The sequence below is a fragment of the Electrona antarctica genome (genome assembly GCF_951216825.1).
Source record: "Electrona antarctica genome assembly, chromosome: 5".
Taxonomy (NCBI): domain Eukaryota; kingdom Metazoa; phylum Chordata; class Actinopteri; order Myctophiformes; family Myctophidae; genus Electrona; species Electrona antarctica.
In genome coordinates this window covers 9398380-9418489 of record NC_136810.1, presented here as the reverse complement: position 1 = coordinate 9418489, position 20110 = coordinate 9398380, and the positions used below count along the sequence as shown (strand labels likewise).

The window sequence follows — 20110 nt, the reverse complement described above, 5'->3', positions numbered from 1 at the left end:
GATGTTTTGGTCGCCTACAAAACACATTGTCTGCACACACACAGGATTTTACGGACTGGCGTAGCTCCCTTATCCCATTCTGGACGGGAACCCCTTTTGGTGTTTTATTTATTTTTTTATATATTTTTTTATCCCACGATTTTGTAACCCATTTTTCACCCCTGTGTCAATTATCTAATGTGATCCTGGGCTCTGCACACCCTCCGCCAACCTAGTCCCCATATATGGGGGACATGGGGAGAGCAACGGACTTGAACTCATGCTTCCTTCATGCCTGAGTGTCCAAGTTGCTCCTTTACACCTGACAGGGGGAGTTTCCCTGGTTGGATGTAGCGCGTGGAAGGAACACGTTATTCCAACCCTTTTGGTGTTTTAACTAAGCATTATTTAGCTATTGAAAAATAGCAGATCTACAAGCTCATAGCGCGCCTCCGAGTGGCGCGCTACGAGCTTGTAGGTCTGCTATTTTTTGAAAAATCGTGGAAAATGTGGCACAAATCTTTGAATATATATTCTTTCAGAAGACTTTTTATTTATTTCGACGTCAGGCCTAAATGGGTTATAGATGCGCTGCTTTAGCTTTGTATTTTATTACACTACCATATTTTAACCCATTTTGGGGCGGGAACCCCTTTTGGTGTTAGCATTATGTTATTTCATTTCATTTTATTTCGCACATAGTGTGTAACACAATACAGTACAAATCATAATAGATAACAATTAATATCTTTCATAATTCATTTGTCTTTCATACAGTTATGCTTTAGCTATTGAAAAATAGCAGATCTAAAAGCTCATAGCGCGCCACTGAGTGGCGCGCGACAAGCTTGTAGGTCTGTTATTTTTGAAAAATCGAAGAACGACTGACATAGAAACATAGCTTTTTCAGAAAACTGTCAGGATGTAGAAGACATTTTTAGAATCTGATCTCAGGTTAAAATGGGTTAAACCATCTTGCTGTTACGTTTGAAACAGGAGGAGAGGTTAGGTTTGGCTTGTGTGTAAATCCCTGTATGATAATAAGCACACCGTAAAATGGTGTTGCCACACTTTAGTAGTAAACATGGTGTGTTAAAGCTATGTATTCACTTCATACAGTGTGTGGATTTTTGAACTTGACTGTATCTTGTTGAACACATAAGTGTGGATATTACAGTGAAATGTTGTTGTGACCACACACAACGAGTATAATGCCTCTCCATCGGTCTGTCAGGCCAAACCTTTCAACTGAGAGCTGGCCGTAGCGGATCTCAAATGGCATGCTTGCTTGTTTGCTGTAGTCGGATCATATTTTCTTAATTTATCCAAACCCAATATAAAACATTCCATTATAAATGAGTGATGCATGAGAACCCAAGGCAGGAGTAACATCCGGTGTTTGCCTACAAAACGACATCATCAATGTGGAACTCTCCTCCGTTTACACTAGGTCTCTGTAACACTTTATTTTAACCCATTTTGACCTGAGATCAGATTCTACAATTGTCTTCTACATCCTGACAGTTTTCTGAAAAAGCTATGTTTCCATGTCAGTCGTTCTTCGATTTTTCAAAAATAGCAGACTTACAAGCTCGTAGCGCGCCACTCGGTGGCGCGCTATGAGCTTGTAGATCTGCTATTTTTCAATAGCTAAAGCATAGCATAATGCTAACACCAAAAGGGGTTCCCGCCCAAAATGGGTTAAGGTGCACTTTTTCACCATATAACGTTTAACTGTCTCTTATCTCCGTATTCTTACTTTTTGTGTTTTTTTTTGTTTTTGTTTGTTTTTTCATAAATTAATGCCCTACTTGATCATACTACATTTGATCTTTTAGGGGCGGCCATAGCTGAGTGGTTAGTGAGCCCGCCTGGCGAGCCAGAGCCCCAGGTTGTCCCAGGTACGATGCCAGGCCAGGTCACCAATGTGTCCCTGAGCAAGACTCTTAATCCTGAGTTGCTCCCTGAGCGCCGGAATTGTGTCTGTCTGTCTGTCTGTCTGTCGGTCGTTCAAACCTGAAAGCAGGGTTATCACACACTAGAGAGACACACAGTCACTAGCCTGGAACTCACCTATGCTTTTTATGGCATAGGCAGCTCCCGGCAGGATCCGCCGGGAGAAACTATGCGCAGCTGCGCGACATGAGACTAATTAATTAGAGCGACAGAGAGAGAGAGAGGAGTGTGTGTGTGTACATGTGTGCGTGTGTCAATTTAACAAAGGTGCAGACGATCAGAAATCAGCAGAGAGTGAGTGATGTTTGCGCTACTCTATGCTGAATTGAAGTGGACTCGGACCCAGACTTTTTTTTTCTCCCTGGAAATAAAAACGTCTGGGTTTCCGAGGCTTCACAGTCACTGCTGGCAGCCATGTTTTAGTCAGCATGATGTCTAGCCTTGATGTTCTTAGAACCAATCTGCACTCTGTGGGAGGTCTATGACTTTGCACTTTTTTCTTTCTCTGTGTTTTGAAAGCGTGTGTGAGTGCATGTCAGCAGATTCATTAAAAAAGCAACAACTTTAATGGCCATTGAGTAAAAGTATCACTAAATCCGCAGATCCCCACGAGGTCCCTGTCATCAGTATGCTGTCAGATGCATAGAATCTCTCTGTGTGCGTGCCCGTGTTTCCGCCGCATGTCTCAAGAACCGTCTGACCAATAGTATTCAAGCTTGTCGCGTTTGTTGCCATGAGTGTCCTGGTGTGAAGCCGCTCAGATCCAGGAGTGTCCTGGTGTGAAGCCGCTCAGATCCAGGTGTGTCCTGGTGTGAAGCCGCTCAGATCCAGGAGTGTCCTGGTGTGAAGCCGCTCACATCCAGGAGTGTCCTGGTGTGAAGCCAGTCAGATCCAAGAGTGTCCTGGTTTGAAGCCGCTCACATCTAGGAGTGTCCTGGTGTGAAGCCGCTCAGATCCAGGAGTGTCCTGGTGTGAAGCCGCTCAGATCCAGGAGTGTCCTGGTGTGAAGCCAGTCAGATCCAGGAGGGTCCTGGTGTGAAGCCAGTCAGATCCAGGAGTGTCCTGGAGTGAAGCCGCTCAGATCCAGGAGTGTCCTGGTGTGAAGCCGCTCAGATCCAGGAGTGTCCTGGTGTGAAGCCGCTCAGATCCATGGAGTGTCCTGGTGTGAAGCCGCTCTAGAAATTTCCACCAGTAAGACGCCTGAGGGCGAGAAGCCGCTGAGGTCGTGTGCACACATCCGCCTGGGTGACGGCAGACTGCTGGGTGAGCGCTTTGGCATGGGGGGGTCAGATCAACATATGGAATGAATTCTGTACTGGCCATATATGGAGCGTGTCTTGAGTGTACAGGGTTTGATGTGGTCAGATCAACATATGGAATGTCAGAACAGGTCAGCTCCACATAATGGAGATCTAAGGGTGGCAGCGGGGGCAGTGTCTTGAGTGTACAGGGTTTGATGAGGGCCCAGGTAGGGTCGGCCTTAATTTTCATGGCATGATGAGAACTCCAGTGTGGCAGCGGGGGCAGTGTCTTGAGTGTACAGCAGGGGTGGCCACACTTTTTTGAATAGAGAGCTACTTTCAAAATGACCAGCTCAACAAGATCTACCCACCATTGCTGAAAATAGTTTAAATATGTAGGCTTTAGAATAGTGGCGCTGACATTACATATGTCAGCACATATGTAATGTCCAAGGATGAATCTGATTGATTACATGATCACTAAATTTGATTACTAAACATGATCACTAAATTTGATTACTAAACATGATCACTAAATTTGATTACTAAACATGATCACTAAATTTGATTACTAAACATGATCACTAAATTTGATTGGAAAGGTTTGTCTATATTGGAAATTGAGTTAATAAAACTGACAAGTTGATATTATCCTCGTTTGTCTTCAAAACCAGCTCATACTAACCGTTTTATTATTTGGCAATAATTTAAACTGCCAATTGTAGAAATTATTTAACAATAATGATGCAAAGTATCTCTTTAGCTGAGGTTCTAATAACAACCTTTTTACCACACAATGATCAGTGATAAAGATAATAATATTGACTTTATGCAGAGTAAACACTCTGCGTGAAAAGAGGAGTTAACGGGCAATTACGGGAACTGTATTTTGCCCGTAAACCTCAAGTTTAGCAGCATATACATAATATACGGTAATATACAGGTGTGATGGTACAATTCGGGAGTTTACGGGAGTTTGTTGGAAAGATTAACGGGAGTTTCCTGTAATATACACATCCGTATTCCAAACTTTTTGCGCAGTGAATCAAGTTGGATGTTTTCTTTCATACTTTGCTAGGCTGAGAGTTCCCCTTTTTGTTGTGGCCACCAAAGTGACAATCAGTTCACCTTTTGTATTGCATTGGCAATGTTTGGCTTTGCGAAACATCTTCCTACTAGAGAACATTGGCTATTACAGTGAAAACAAAAACACCACAGTTGTACTGTCTGTCAAGGCTGTATCTGGGCATCACAGTTGTACTGTCTGTCAAGGCTGTATCTTGGCATCGAGACAGTCTACCGGGGTTCAATTTAGGCGTACAACCAGAAAAAGTTTTTGCATTTCAAATTCTGGCGTGAGGTTATGGAATGGTTTTACGGTGGAGTAAAAAATATGTGCAAACATGAAAATGAGCTACAGGGATGAAGAAGGTGTAGGTTTTCACTAGGTGTGTGTGTGTGTGTGGGGGGGGGGGGGGGGGGTGTTTGTGTGTATTGTAATATTCATTTGTATACATAGATATCACAGATTTAGTTATTTAGTTAAGTATTGAATAGATAATTTAATGATATTTAGTATTGATGGAAAGGGGGTGGGAGCAATAAGCTATGCTTCTTCTCACTCCTTTTGAATTTGTTCTTTTTAATTATTTTGTATTGCGTGTTATTCGTCGACGTTTTCTGTTTATATTGTTTTAAAATTGCTTTATTCAAATTTCAAACATTTCAATCAATCAATCAAAGCAGTTGGAATGCGTGACAGACCAAAAGCATGTCAATCACTTAACTTGTAGTACGCCTAGTCCGGCGGTGGTTCAGGGGTAGAGTGCCTGGATGGTAACCGCAAGGTTGCCAGTTCAAACCCGGGCTCCCCCAGAGTTACTGTCGAAGTGTCCTTGAGCAAGACACTGAACCCCTAATTGCTCCCGATGTGCTAGTTGGTGCCTTGCATGGTTTCCGCTGCCATCGGTGTATGAATGTGTGTGTGAATGGGTGAATGTAATGCACAATCTCTGTAAAGCGCCTTGGATAAAGGCGCTATATAAATGCACCATTTAGTGCATTTACCATTCACCATTTACTCAGGACCTGGATTTAGTGGTCTGCCAAACTCACAACGTATTACAAATGCACTTGGAATGGGAAATAGAGGGAGAAATGGAATAGGTAGGGATGTTTGTATTTCATAATGCTACCGACGTTTGTGCACAGCAACACTCAAAATATTGCATTGTGGATTTGAGCTGACAGGCACTTTCTGATGTCAATCAGTCAAGTCACCTCACCTTTAATTCAAGTGGCAGGTGCCAAAAATAGTTTTTTATATATTTAAATTAAATATTCTTTAGGGGCATGTCTTGTCATGCGGTCTACCTGCACAGCCTTTGTGATCTACTGGTAGATCGCGATCTACCTAATTGATCACCTCTAGTGTGATGCCAGTATGATATGCATGTGGCCAAGGACCCCCCTTGGTTACAATTGTCTTTCTCATGGGGCCCTAATAATTTATTCTACTATAAAGTCATATTTCTGAGAGTGTACAAAATCAAACAAAACTAAATATATCCGTAAGGGTTCACATCAAAGTGACAAGCAAAGATGGCATTCTACCATTTCCATTAAAATGCAGAGGACTCCAGCCGCACTAGGCAGTATCGTTTATTTGTTTCCATGACAACGTATCTCTGCCAGTTTATCCAACATCCCAAATTATTTGATAGTTTTGTTTTATAGGACTAAAAAAAACACAAAGTGATCTTGATGAGTGACCTTGACGAACAGCCAGCGGCTTCAGAAGGCAGTTTACTGCTGCAACAATGTTCTGAAACAGTTTGATCTCATCCTGGCTTATCTCATCTCATCGGGTCTGTAAACGATAATCTGCACCGGTCACCCGATTCCGAAAACACCCGACAGTATCCGAGACCCGTACGGGTCGGGTTTAGTTAGACATACGTACCAACAGTCGGATACCCTCCCCAAACCCTAACCTAAACCTAACTTCACAGGAAACCACAGGTGATTTTTAACCCGCAGCATGCATTAGTTGTAACCCGCCACGCATGTTGGGAGCCACGGGTGATTGTTAACCCACAGCACGGGTTTGTCTGACTAATGACTGTTGGTATGTCTTACCAACGTATGCACCCCCTTTAGAGATCATCATGTTTGGGCTACTGCCCCACTTGTGAAGGCTGGCCAAACATGGCCCCTGCTTGGCCAGCCTTCACAAGTGGGGCAGTAGCCCAAACCCACTGTGTGCGTGTGGTGAGGAGCAAACTATGGAGCACATCATAGAAGTGTGTCCTCTCCAAAGACTGGAAGGAGGATTAATCACCCTCCATACAGCAGACCAGGAGGCAACCGCTTGGCTAAAGGACTTTGCATTCGCTAAATAAATAAAGAGATCATCACACTGGTCAATGTTTTATCATTAAACCTTTTCTCACGAAGAACGTTGACGTACCCCTAGGGGTACACTACACACGCCCCCAATTATGAAATAGTGCAAACAGAGAAGGCTTTTAAGGGTCAGGTGTTAAGCGAGCTATAAAGCTTTCCATTACCCTTGAAATATATTTAGGTGGTAATGTCATTCAGAAGAGGGTAGAGTAGAATAACTATTATTCTCTCTCTCTCTCTCTCTCTCTCTCTCTCTCTCTCTCTCTCTCTCTGTGTTTCTCTTTCCTCCTTCTCTAACCTTTCTCTTTGGGTGGGCTCTGTTTGATGGCCGTTCTTGCATTCCCAGTTTAGTTTACATTGTCAAATGGATAATGAATTTATTTATATAGCACATTTTCTAGACGTCACAAAGTGCTTTACATCAAAAGAACAATAAAAGATCAATCCATGCAATGGCCGGCATAAAAATACAAAACATACATAATACAATAATGACAGTTAGGGAAAAGGCTTTAAGATAAAGGTGGGTTTTCAGCAGAGTTTTAAAAGTGGAAATAGATTTTGTGCATCTTAGGTCAGTAGGTAGGGCATTCCAGAGTATGGGGGCCCTGGTTGCAAAGGCCCTGCCGCCCTTAGTGACAAGCTGAGCTGTAGGGGTCTCCAGGAGGGCCTTGTCTGAGGACCTGAGTGGATGGATGGGGGAGTTGTCTTCAGTCTTGTTGTCCTCTATCACAGAGTTTGTCTGCATATGTGTTGTATGTCTCTGGTTTCGGTGTGCGTTTGGCACAGATCTCATTAATAAAACAGTTCTGTTCAATTTCCAATATTTTGAATAGTATTTATGGAGCGGAGAGTGTGTTTCATTCATGCTCTCTTTGAACAGCCATGTTTATGAACCATTATATGGAAAACCTTTTTGTTGTGTTGCGCTGGAGGCCTTAGTTCCTTATGACATCCATTTGTATACTTTGAGCCTTAAATTAATGGATTTTACTGCCTGGATTGGATTTCACGGCTGTAGCAGACGCATTGTTCCAGTCATTTTCTCCTGTCAAAATAGCAGAAATTGCCCCGGAGCCCTGTGAGACTGGAGGCACCCAGAGACAAACCAGCCTTAACCCATTTAGGCCTGACCTCGAAATTTTAAAAAAAAATCTTCCAAATCCTCCAGTTTTCTGAAATAAATATTTTCACGATTTTTCAAAAATAGCAGACCTACAAGCTCGTAGCGCGCCACTCGGTGGCGCGCTACGAGCTTGTAGATCTGCTATTTTTCAATAGAGGGTATGCGCGTGACATCATCATCATACCTGGAAGTTATGCAGGAATGCCTACTGAGTGGCAAAAACCTACTTTCTGGCCTTGACAGCCCATACATCCACACAGAAAAGTCCTATTTGATTGCATTAAATGACTTTAAACAACATTAAATTCACTTTGTCACTCGATTTGCCACTCGATCTGCCATTTACTTTATGCACACGCATACCCTCTATAGCTAAATTATAACATAATGTTTAAAACACCAAAAGGGGTTCCCCGCCCAAAATGGGATAAATTCCTTCCCACGGCAGAGACACACAGGCATTGAACAGGAAATAAGGAACGGGGCAGATTGAATTAGGTGTGCATTGATACTAGGCTGCCAAACGTCACTTCAAATTAGATTGTCCGCTCTGTTAGCTGGCCTACATACCACGCACGCCCCTGTCACTGACAACACACCACCTGAAGGACTCCTCCGCTCTGTTAGCTGGCCTACATACCACGCACGCCCCTGTCACTGACAACACACCACCTGAGTGACTCCTCCTGTGTGTGTGCGTTTCTTTTATCTAACCTGATTGGAAGGTGGAGGAAGCGCTTCTCTGTTCGCTGAGCTTTTTTCTTTTCTCCAACAGAATGTTGGAGACTAAATGAAAATTAATGCAAATTTGTTTTAACCCACACACACACACACACACACACACACACACACACACACACACACACACACACAGATCAAATGTATTTAATATTACAGTACAAGTGAGAAACCAGTACAAAGATGGACAAATAATAAACCACCTACATTCAATACATTCAACGATAAGTACAAAACAGGCTAACAGAAGCAGACAAACAATAGACAAAAAAAAAAGCCAGGCTGAAGCGCACCATTGGGGGCCGGGGTGGCAATTGCTAGCCATTGGTGGCCCCTCTTTTATTTTTTTTCCCTTTTTTTTATTTTTTTTAACCGGGTCCAGTATGCACTTGCCCCGGCCTCATCCCTTCCCGTTTGGCACGCCGACCACCCCCACAATTGGCCCGTGCACGGCCCGAAACTCGGCGCTCTTCGCCTCGTTTTTCTGGGCGCTATTCAACCCGTTTTTCTCACTTGTACTGTAACATATTCACTTCTAAAAACCTGAACAGGGAGAGAACAAGGAGCCTATTTCACCCACGCAATAACCAAGAATAACATCAACCTGAATATGCTGCAATGTGTGGGTGGGTGTGTACATAAAAGTAAGTAAGCCTTGCCTGGCAAATTAGCAAGCTTTGCTGAGCCATGAGGCCCATAGGGCAGGAGCCTATCTCCCGTTTCTGTAGCGTGAGGCAGCTTGATATACAAGTATCCAAGTCTTGATGCTGAGTTGCCAAGCAGGGAGGCACTGGGTCTTTGGTATGACCCGGCCGGGGATCGAACAGCGACCTACTAGTCCCAGGGTGGACACTCTAACCACAAGGCCACTGAGCTTGGCCGGGGTGGTACGGGTGTGTACATACGTGTAGTCATAGGTCCTCATTCACAAAGGAGAAATACGCCAGAGTGTAACGTATGCGTAAACAGATACTAAATATCATCGTATTTCTCTGTCCGATCACGCTGCGATTTGCTCCCGTCTTATTCAGGGAGCTGGTGTAATCACTTCATTTGTGCGGATCGCAGAGTGTAGCCTTTCCGCATTTTCCCCAAGCGATTCGCCTGGTGTCGCCTGGTTAAATGGAACATCCACGACCAGCCCACACCATATAAGGCAACAGGAAATATCGAAATACGTCATCATAGCCAGCACAGAGCTTTAAATTATATACAACAGCCGCGATGAGCTTGTAGAGCAGTTAATTTTGACAGGCGGGTCTCTGCACGGACAGATCTTCAAGCAAACAGCGCGAGTTATATGTATATAATTATGAACGAAACTTGCCAACTTGGCACGCATTGCTTCACTCATTGTTAAATGTCAGAACGTTAATAAGTTAACTGATGTTACAGTTACTTTCACATAATGAGAAAGTTAATTTGTAGGCCTACTGTTCATATACATATGCTATATTACAACTCGGCAATGATAAAAGCCCTTACTGATGAATGCACTGCAGGGTTATAAAAATAAAAAAAAACAATTGCACACTCGCCTGCAGAGGTAAAATAGATATCCGATACTTTAATAAATAAATAAAAAGGTGTCGGGCTTGCAGGGGCAGTTTCTGTATGGGACTCTAGGCTAACCTGCCTCTAGAATGCATGCATTTAGGCATACAAGTGATACTTGGCTTTTATATAAGCTATCATTTTTTTATGTGCTGACCAATGTTTTGGACACATGCCTACATATTTTATCTGAGATTTGAGGACTTTTAATTGATTCAGCATGAAGACTAAAGCCTTCTGAATAAATCTTTTAGCGGAGTTTCCGACAATCCAACGTCACCGCCAAGTTCACGTTCAAGTTCATGAATTCCCACGTAATGTGGGAATCCACGTAAATGCCTGTCCGCTCACGCTCCGCTCACGTAACGTCACTTTATGAGCGTAAACGCCGTTGTGAATGAGGACCATAGTGTATACTAGTATGTATAGTGTATGTGTCGTATCGGAATATAAGTTTAGCAAACTTAACTTTAAGTTTTGTATTTTTCGTAAATAAATGCCCTAGCTACGGTGTCGCACAAAAAGGCAGAAGAAATAGCCGATCGGCAAACTCACATTGAGTCGCTATGCAACGCATTGTGAGCTTGTAGATTGTCTCACATTGAGTCGCCACGCCACGCATTGTGAGCTTGTAGATTGTCTATTTTTGCTCTATACAGCAGTCCGACTTTTGGAGTCTGTGATTCCTCTCCGTCTCTCTGCCTTTTTAACCAGGGAGGGACCTAGTGCTACTTTTAAATCTACTGTTAAATCTTATTCTAATGAGAAGTGTGTCAATGAGGATGTTTAGAGAAAGCGTGACTATATGCAAGACACATTAATTAATGTGTTGTGGTCTCTAAACATCATTAACACTCTGTCTGCGTGTCTAATGATCTATGGTGGTGAGCAGTCACTCTGTCGTTCACCTCTCTGATCCAATAATGACTCATTATCTATTCATAACTCTGCCTAATTCATAACAGTAGCTGAGGGGCATACTAAACAAGCACAGTGAGTTGCTCTGTGTGTGCGCCTGTGTGTGCGTGTGCATGCATGTGTGCGTGCGAATCGCCATGATCTCTTACACAACAGTGATTTGTATACTGTTTTTTATTTTATTTTTATTTTATTTTATGTACTTATTAATGTATATCACTTACTGACATGTTTGCACTCTGGTGAGATGTGAAAATACTGTTCACTGTACTTGTACTTGTACTTGTACTTGTACTTGTACTTGTACTGTACATTGACAATAAATTGAATTTATGATGAGATGATCATCATAAAGAACACTCACAGCAATTGATTTAAAATGATTGTGAAATTGTCCTCTATCATACACTAGAAATTATCTTTTGTTGAGCTGCAAATTCAGTACCACTTAAAACAGACCTGTAAAGAGCACTTATTTCACTAGACCAGCCATTTTTGTCCAATGTCAAACAATCAAAACATTATTTTGATTGTCGCGACAATATTGTTAATTGCATTTATTTTTGCCACAATAATCGTGACATGCAATTTTCATATCGTACCATCCCTGAACTGAAACCAAGGAGTACATATGATATTTCAAGAGGGAGAGATCCTAGAAGTACTGTGTGTGTGTGTGTGTGTGTGTGTGTGTGTGTGTGTGTGTGTGTGTGTGTGTGTGTGTGTGTGTGTGTGTGTGTGTGTGTGTGTGTGTGTGCGTGTGCGCGTGCGTGCATGCGCCCCTTCCCTCCCCCCTTCCCTCCTAGTGCAAATCCATTCGACTCCCCCTTACAATGAAATTACCATGGAAGATGGATTTCTACATTAAAGGCCTTATGTAATAAGAGTTTGTTACATAATGTAAAACTAATAAAAAAGAGGGCTATTATTTGACTGAAGGTCATGGGGGGGGTAGCTTATCTGTAGGAAAACACATCCATGCATAATGTTCCTGCTCAGACAGATGACACAAAGTACTTTTCATTCTTCTGCTTTAACCCATTTTGTGCGGATAAATGCAAATGCAGAATGTATCAATCATAGTTCGAGATCAGATTCTAAAAATGTCTTCTACATCCTGACAGTTTTCTGAAAAAGCTATGTTTCTATGTCAGTCGTTCTTCGACTTTTCAAAAATAGCAGACCTACAAGCTCGTAGCGCGCCACTCGGTGGCGCGCTATGAGCTTGTAGATCTGCTATTTTTCAATGGCTAAAGCATAACGTAATGCTAACACCAAAAGGCGTTCCCACCCAAAATGGGTTAAGAGAAGCTCTCCTCTCATATCTCACTGCCTGACAGGAGAGAGGATTTATTTTTTTTGGGAGTGGGAACTATGATTGATACATTCTGCACGTAATTTTGCATTTATCCACACATTTTTTAAACTCTTTCATTTTGAATGTGTCCCCCCAGGAGGATACTTGTTCCCTGCATGAAAAAAATAAATAAGCGAAGCTTTTTAACGCAAATCTTTGCTTCTGGGGGTCCCTGGAACAAAATATTTTGAGATGGGGGTCCGCGGCCAATTACATATCATTTTGTAAAATTCGGCCTCAGGTTTGAATGGGTTAAGATGTGATCAGTATCTGGATATCGTACTGTATGAGGTCATCAGAGAAAGGAGAAAATAAAAGCGCCCGGTGTAAAATGATCTGACAGACCATCTCTGGAAGTGGCCTGACTCACCCTCACCGTCACGCTGTGATTGGATCATTCATTATCCAGATAAGAGATCCAGATACAGGTCGCATTTTAACCACTTAAGCCCTATTATAATTTATCGCATGCCGGCTGATCTACACGTGAACCAATAGGAAGTCCCCGGCTCTCCCCTCTATGCCTAGAAAACCATAAGGTCTCTTTCAGGCTACTGTATCTGTGTCTGTCGACCTGTTTTCCCTTTTATGCCCTATCTGAGAGGTCCCTGATGTCATTAGTATATGCCCATACCCTGTGTACTGTATATTGGCATGCCCATATATGGGTATATTGGTTGGATCAGTGGTTCTGAACAACTGGATATCCACATTATCCACATTATGCATACATTATGTGGATGGAAAGCAGCTGTTGCCTAAACGGCTGCTGCCGAATGGGCGATGGGTACACTGTCGCGTCGGGTTACAAGTTGTGGGGAAGTGTCGGAAGTCGACCGAGCAAGTACGGTTTCGACCGGATAGCAGTGGGCTTGTTGAAAAAGGCATCAAGGCTATTTTTAGTAGCCGTCTGTCTGTTTCGGCTCTCAGGTGCATTCAGCAACTTTTTGCCCATATATACCTTACCAATGCATGGGCAGAGTTTGAAGTGGGTCGGTCCCCTACAGTATAATATGCACATGACCATTATGTACATAGCGGATGGATCTGAGGCTCTGGACAACCAGATCTCCAATCTCCATACATGCCTATATATGGGCGTATCAGGTCTGTTTATGGTTATGTCTGAGCCACAGTGACGTGCCTACATATGGGTGTATTGAGTTCGTTTATAGCTGCATCATAGTGACATATATATGGGCATATCATTGTGGTTACCGTATGTCAAATCGCAGTCAGAGTGCCGTGGCAATGGTCCGAGTCAGCCAATTTTAATGTATAGGATGTCAGTTCAATGCATTATCTGTCGTAATGCTGTTATTTTATACAATACAGGATATATAACTTTTTCATAGTATCCCTCGGTTAGAGTTCAGAAAGAATCGGAGCACACGTTTATTTGACACACACACACACACACTGGACAAATGTCTTGGTGTATATTTTATTATGTAAACACAAAGTACATACACAGAGTTCACATGGTAACCACACAGTCTTACATCATTCCACTGTGTAGTTTTTTTTTTTTAAATCATTTCCATCATGATTTCACTGAGCTGTGTTTAACATCCAGCTGGAATGCAGGAATATGCGTCCTCCTGATGACCCAATATAAATATCCTCGTCTTTACAGCCCTGTGCGTCTTGTCGGTCCTTCGCTGGAAAGTATTTGTGCAGCCGTACTCTCTCTCTCTCTCTCTCTCTCTCTCTCTCTCTCTCTCTCTCTCTCTCTCTCTCTCTCTCTCTGCAGCCGTGACAAAAACAAAGTCTTAAATATGAATCTTAGCTTTGCTGTCAGACCAAGACAGGGGAATAACGAGTACGCAAATAGTTTGTGTTTTTCTGTCGTGGAAATGGAGACAAACAACATCGGCACCATGTCATGATAAGACACACAGCTCGGAGTCGTAACCCCCCTGTCTCTCACACCCACACATAATCAATCACACATATGCACTCTCTCTCTCACATACTGTGTAGATACACACACACAAACACTCTCTCTCTGTCATTCATGTATTGTACACATCCACATTTCGAAGTGTTGTACTGTAAAGTTTGTAAGTTTTGAAGCGTTTACCTCAGCTTTAATCCATTTGTGGATTACTGTCAGTGTTCATGTCCTGGTGCTATCCTGTTAGCTCACTATTTAAATAGTCTCTCAGTAGCGCTTGTGTGTGTTGACTCCATCCTCGTTTTTATAATCAAAATTTGACTTAATTATTCAACCTCAAATCCTTTTTGATTTAGGCAATGCTCAGTTTGTTACCAGCGCATGATTATAAGAAATGGTTGTGTAAACTCCACTGATTGTCTTAACCCATTTTGGGCGGGAACCCCTTTTGGTGTTAGCATTACGTTATGCTTTAGCTATTGAAAAATATCAGATCTACAAGCTCATAGCGCGCCACCGAGTGGCGCGCTACGAGCTTGTAGGTCTGCTATTTTTGAAAAATCGAAGAACGACTGACATAGAAACATAGCTTTTTCCGAAAACTGTCAGGATGTAGAAGACATTTTTAGAATCTGATCTCAGGTCAAAATGGGTTAATCACTCTGGTATTAATCTCATTTAAGCATGACCTGATTAACACATCTAGATTCATGCTCAAATCTTGCTATTTATTTAGGCTGCCATACTAAGCGTCTTATTTGGATTACTCTCCTTTTTTTCCAAAACCTGCACGTTTAATCACAGCCCGACGTTATGGCAAGCAGCGGATAAACTAGGTCATTAACCATCAGAATGATGATGGAAACCAAATTATTAGAGATTTGAACCGTAAGATATCACGTACACTACCTTTAATTGCCCCCGCCGGGGGGGCAGCGGCTGTCCAACTCATGGAACAGCTCTCAGCGGGTAAATGGAGAACCAATTGGTCTCCGGTTCCAACTCTGATGTTTTTTATTTCCCCCCCTGGACCCCCCTGGGGTTTAAGAGGTTTTAAGTCTGATTTATTTATTTTTTACGCTGTAGACCAGTGGTGGGCAACTGGCGGCCTGGGGGCCACATGCGGCCCCCACCTTCACTTAATGTGGCCCTCAGGTTAATGTCAGAATACTGATATGTTGGTTTCAGCTGTTACAATTCCACAACATGCAAACATGACCCTATACTTACTAAATGTGTAGCTCATTGCTCAACACAAGTATAATTAAAGGCATTTGAAATTACATAATATTCGAATTCGAATATAGCAAAAATAGCCGATCTACAAGCTCAAAACGCGTCGCAGCGTTTGACGCGTTTTGTGCTTGTAGATCGGCTATTTTTGCTACGACAGTAATATATGGCCCTAGGGAGTGAGTGTGGAAATATAGTGGCCCACTCCATCGTCAAAGTTGCCCACCCCTGCTGTAGACAGTGGTTTTCCTTTATGAAAAAAGAACGGTAGCTCTCCACCAAACAGACTGACAGAATACATAATAAAATACTACAGGCAGGAGATCAGTCGGTTGGAAGGTGTGAAAGAAAGTAGCTGAATGCACCTGAGAGCCGGAGAGCCGACACAGACAGACGGCTACTAAAAATAGCCTATGGCTTGATGTCTTTTTCAACAGCAAGGCGGCCGCTGCTATCCGACAGTCGAAAGCCAACCGTACTTGCTCGGTCAGCTCTCGACACTATCCCCACAACTTGTGACCTGACGCGACAGTGTACCCATCGCCCATTCAACAGCAACGTTTAGGCAACAGCTGCTTTCCGCCACAGTGGAGAGCTATACCGTAGATCTTATTTACTTCATTGTTTGCAAAGATGAAGAACGTAAAGTCAGTCGCCTAGAGAAACAGACATGTCTCCGCTGCCATTTTGTTCATCACTTGATTGTGTCTTTAACCCATTTTGGGGCGGGAACCCCTTTTGGTGTTAACATTATGTTATGCTTTAGCTATTGAAAAATAGCAGATCTACAAGCTCGTAGCGCGCCACCGAGTGGCACGCTACGAGCTTGTAGGTCTGCTATTTTTGAAAAGTCGAAGAACGACTGACATAGAAACATAGCTTTTTCAGAAAACTGTCAGGATGTAGAAGACATTTTTAGAATCTGATCTCAGGTCAAAATGGGTTAACTTGGGAACGTTTTCCCTGAACAGACCAACTGAAGCCTGTGATCTGGGTATTCATGAGGATGAATGAACCTACGAGGGAGCGAGTCAGGCTGTTTGACCTTTCTTTTATACGTTTTTCCAATAATTTTGTACAATTATGAAATGAAATAAACGCACGCCGATCTGACCACTTAACAGCCTGATATACTGCTGTGTTAAGTGGTCATGTGAGTGGTTCTGCCAACGCTTTGGACACGCTAGCGTGGGCTGATCCAAGAGGTCAGGACCCACTGGTCTAACATATATAGACCAGCATGTACTGTCGTTTCCTGTCAGGATGTCACAGGGTGGAGTGGTGGTGTCACGGTATAAATCTTCCCCCTCGTCACAACAGCCTCTCTCAGTCGAGGGCCTTTATTGTGACCCAAATAGGGTGGGGACACGAGCCCCAGGGCGTTGCCATGACGATATCCTCCTTCTATTTCGGACTGGACCCCTGTGACCCCCCCCCCCCCCCCCCCCCCCCCCCCCGTTAGTCAGACTGACTGACACATGTGGCTGTTTCCATGGAGACCGTAATTCGTTGATGTCGGGCAGGAACCTTGTATCTATTTTTTGTCATCTTTTAACCCATTTTGACCTGAGATCAGATTCTAAAAATGTCTTCTACATCCTGACAGTTTTCTGAAAAAGCTATGTTTCTATGTCAGTGGTTCTTGGATTTTTCAAAAATAGCAGACCTACAAGCTCGTAGCGCGTCACTCGGTGGCGCGCTATGAGCTTGTAGATCTGCTATTTTTCAATAGCTAAAGCATTAACATAATGCTAACACCAAAAGGGGTTCCCGCCCAAAATGGGTTAATGTGTTTTTCCTCAAATGAACATCCTACCTACCCCATATTGCAGATCAACAAGCTCATAACGCGGCACAGATTCACAATGTGACACGTTATATGATCTTGTTGATCTGCTATTTTCTTGTTTTCATAATTGTGACCAGATTTGACTGAGAGCCTGTCTGTCATCGTGCAACCTCGAGTTAATAGCACAGGCAGACTCTTCACATACTAGACATGTCTGAAATAAATGTCAGGGGGGGCTTCAATCGGACGAATGATTGTGAATGATTGCAGCTGACCTCGGATTAGCCGGAGGTCACCTGACGTATTCCAGTCCAGAGCTATTAGAAAATGCGGTCGTACACACATTTTATTGTGTGTTGCATTTTATTGGATCTGTGAGCAGCACGCTTGTTGGGTGTGCTCATCATTTAGTTTCTCTGTCTCTGGGGCGTTTTATGGACGAATGTTCTGTTAATGGCTGTGAATGTGTGGATGGGTCAAATGGAATGATGTAAGTCAGGAAATACAAACACGTTTTATATAACATTAAATTAGCATAGCATTTTTTTTATGAAAAAGGAAAAAGAAAATCTGGCATTCCACAGGGCCTGATCTTAACCCATTTTGACCTGAGATCAGATTCTAAAAATGTCTTCTACATCCTGACAGTTTTCTGAAAAAGCTATGTTTCTATGTCAGTCGTTCTTCGATTTTTCAAAAATAGCAGACCTACAAGCTCGTAGCGCGCCACTCGGTGGCGCGCTATGAGCTTGTAGGTCTGCTATTTTTCAATAGCTAAAGCATAACATAATGCTAACACCAAAAAGGGTTCCCGCCCCAAATTGGTTAAACCAAATGGAAAAATGTGAAAGTATAACTCTTTTTTTTTTTTTGTGGCTTTCGCCTTTATTTTATTTTTTATGGACAGACAGTAGGCTGACAGGAAATGGGGAGAGAGGTGGGGGGGAAGACATGCAGTAAACGCCGTCGGGATCGGGAGTCGAACCCGCGGCACACTGCCAGACTGGATTGCCAGCCAAGGTGCCTGGACCACTGAGCCACGGCCCAGGCCAAAAATGTGAAAGTAAAGATTTTGGCAGGCATAATGTTTCTCATCGGGATTTAAGTAAACTTCGAAGTTCTTAGTGAAAAGATAGGAAATGTTTTCTAAAACATTATTGAGGGCAATGTTTAGCTGTAAATGACACTGTGTGTTTGTTTACACGGTTGCCACGTTGGATAATGGCACAAAATCCAGCGACACAGATTGATATGAGCCAGGTGCTCTGATCCTTTGATTAGACAGCAGTTATTATTATTTTATTTTTATTTAGAGTAGCCACTTATCTTTTACCCCCTTTTTAGTCATTATTACAATTGATTCCTCCCCACACACGTTTGTGTGTGTGTTGTCACTGCTGACTCACCTGCCACGTAGAGCCTTCGTCCTACTCCTCCAACACTCACCGCCCCTCCAGCCCGTAGGAACTAGGAATACATGCAGCAGTGACAAATATCACCCCCACGGGTACAGGCTTTAGTTCCGACATACCATTGATCCGAAACCTCAATCCCTAACCTAGCCATAACCGCAAGCACGGGAGCAGCGCATGTCGGACCATCGCATTTTCGCATCGCATCGCATGTCCCCATGCTTCTGACCTTTGGTGTGTCGGATCTGCGTGTGCACCCCACCCCCACCGCCCGGCATCCCTCCCCCGGCCCCGAACACGGGCCAGTTGTGTTCGCATAGACCCCCCGACAAAGTCGGATGCACCACGGTGGATTCGAACCAACAACCTCTGTGGTGGGTGGCAGGGATTATACCACTGCACCACCCGAGCGCCCTGGCCGACAGTGGTCATTTTTTCAGCTGAATTCGGTGATTGACCAATCACAATCAACCAAGCAGTGTACTAAAGTTGTACAGTGGTGGTGTACAACAATTATCGCTCATTAATCGTAATCGAGCCGAAAGTTTTAAACAATGGCGATATTGATTTGAAGTCATAGCCCTGCTACAGTATCTATTCTAAATATCCTAGCTTGATATATTATGTTCCGCTTGTTTCCTTTGGAAACATAACCCCAATGAAAGACTCGTGCTGTTTAGTCAGATGTCGGTAAATCTGTCTACAGCCGAAGACTTTTACTTCCATTGTGTTCCTCGGGGAGGCAGGATTTAGGAGATACTGCTTGAGATTTACTGCTATTGGAGAAGGAGCTGCAGCATGTGTCACATAAAACTGGCTGTTCAGGAACAATACAGGCTGTCTGGAAGCTCTGTTCATCGGTTGCCATCAACACATGCAACACACACACACACACACCTTGTGGTACAGAATTTCCAATTTTCAATACTTTTACTTCTACTCCACTACATCTCAAATATTGTACTTTTACTCCACTACAATTAGTTGAAAACTTGAGTTACTACAGTTACTTTGTAGATTTTGATCATTATTTCAAGACATGCATTAACCACTTCAGCTGTATTTAAACATTGTCTATTTTAAAATAGCCAATATGCATGCTCACAATGTGTCACAAATTCCCGCAAGGCAATGGTGTTTGAGTCTTGAGATTGGATGTGTGCCTGTCTCTTTGTGTGAGAATATACTGTATTTCAACGACCCTGTAGATCAGCTATTTGAGGTACAACAAAGTGCATAGGGTTTAAGTGGTTAAATGTAGGATATAGGCATCCCTGTCTATCTGTGTTGTTGAACGGACGTTGTTGAGGTGACATGTAGGGTCATCTGAGCCAAGTTTAGGTCTCATTGTCCTATAGTGGAAGTGGACTGTAAAATAAAGAGTGACTGCCATCTAGTGGTGAAGCACCGGCTCTGCTATTGGCCAGAAATACAAACCAGCAGTGAGAGCTGATGATGAACTGACTGTGTGTGTGTGTGTGTGTGTGTGTGTGTGTGTGTGTGTG

At 43.1% G+C, this 20110-nt stretch overlaps 1 protein-coding gene across 2 annotated transcripts in view; it reads left to right on the top strand.

The window, feature by feature from the left end:
- Positions 1-20110, top strand: part of peak1 (pseudopodium-enriched atypical kinase 1) — a 170224-nt gene that overhangs the window by 118668 nt on the left and 31446 nt on the right. The gene's annotated exons all lie outside the window — the stretch shown is intronic.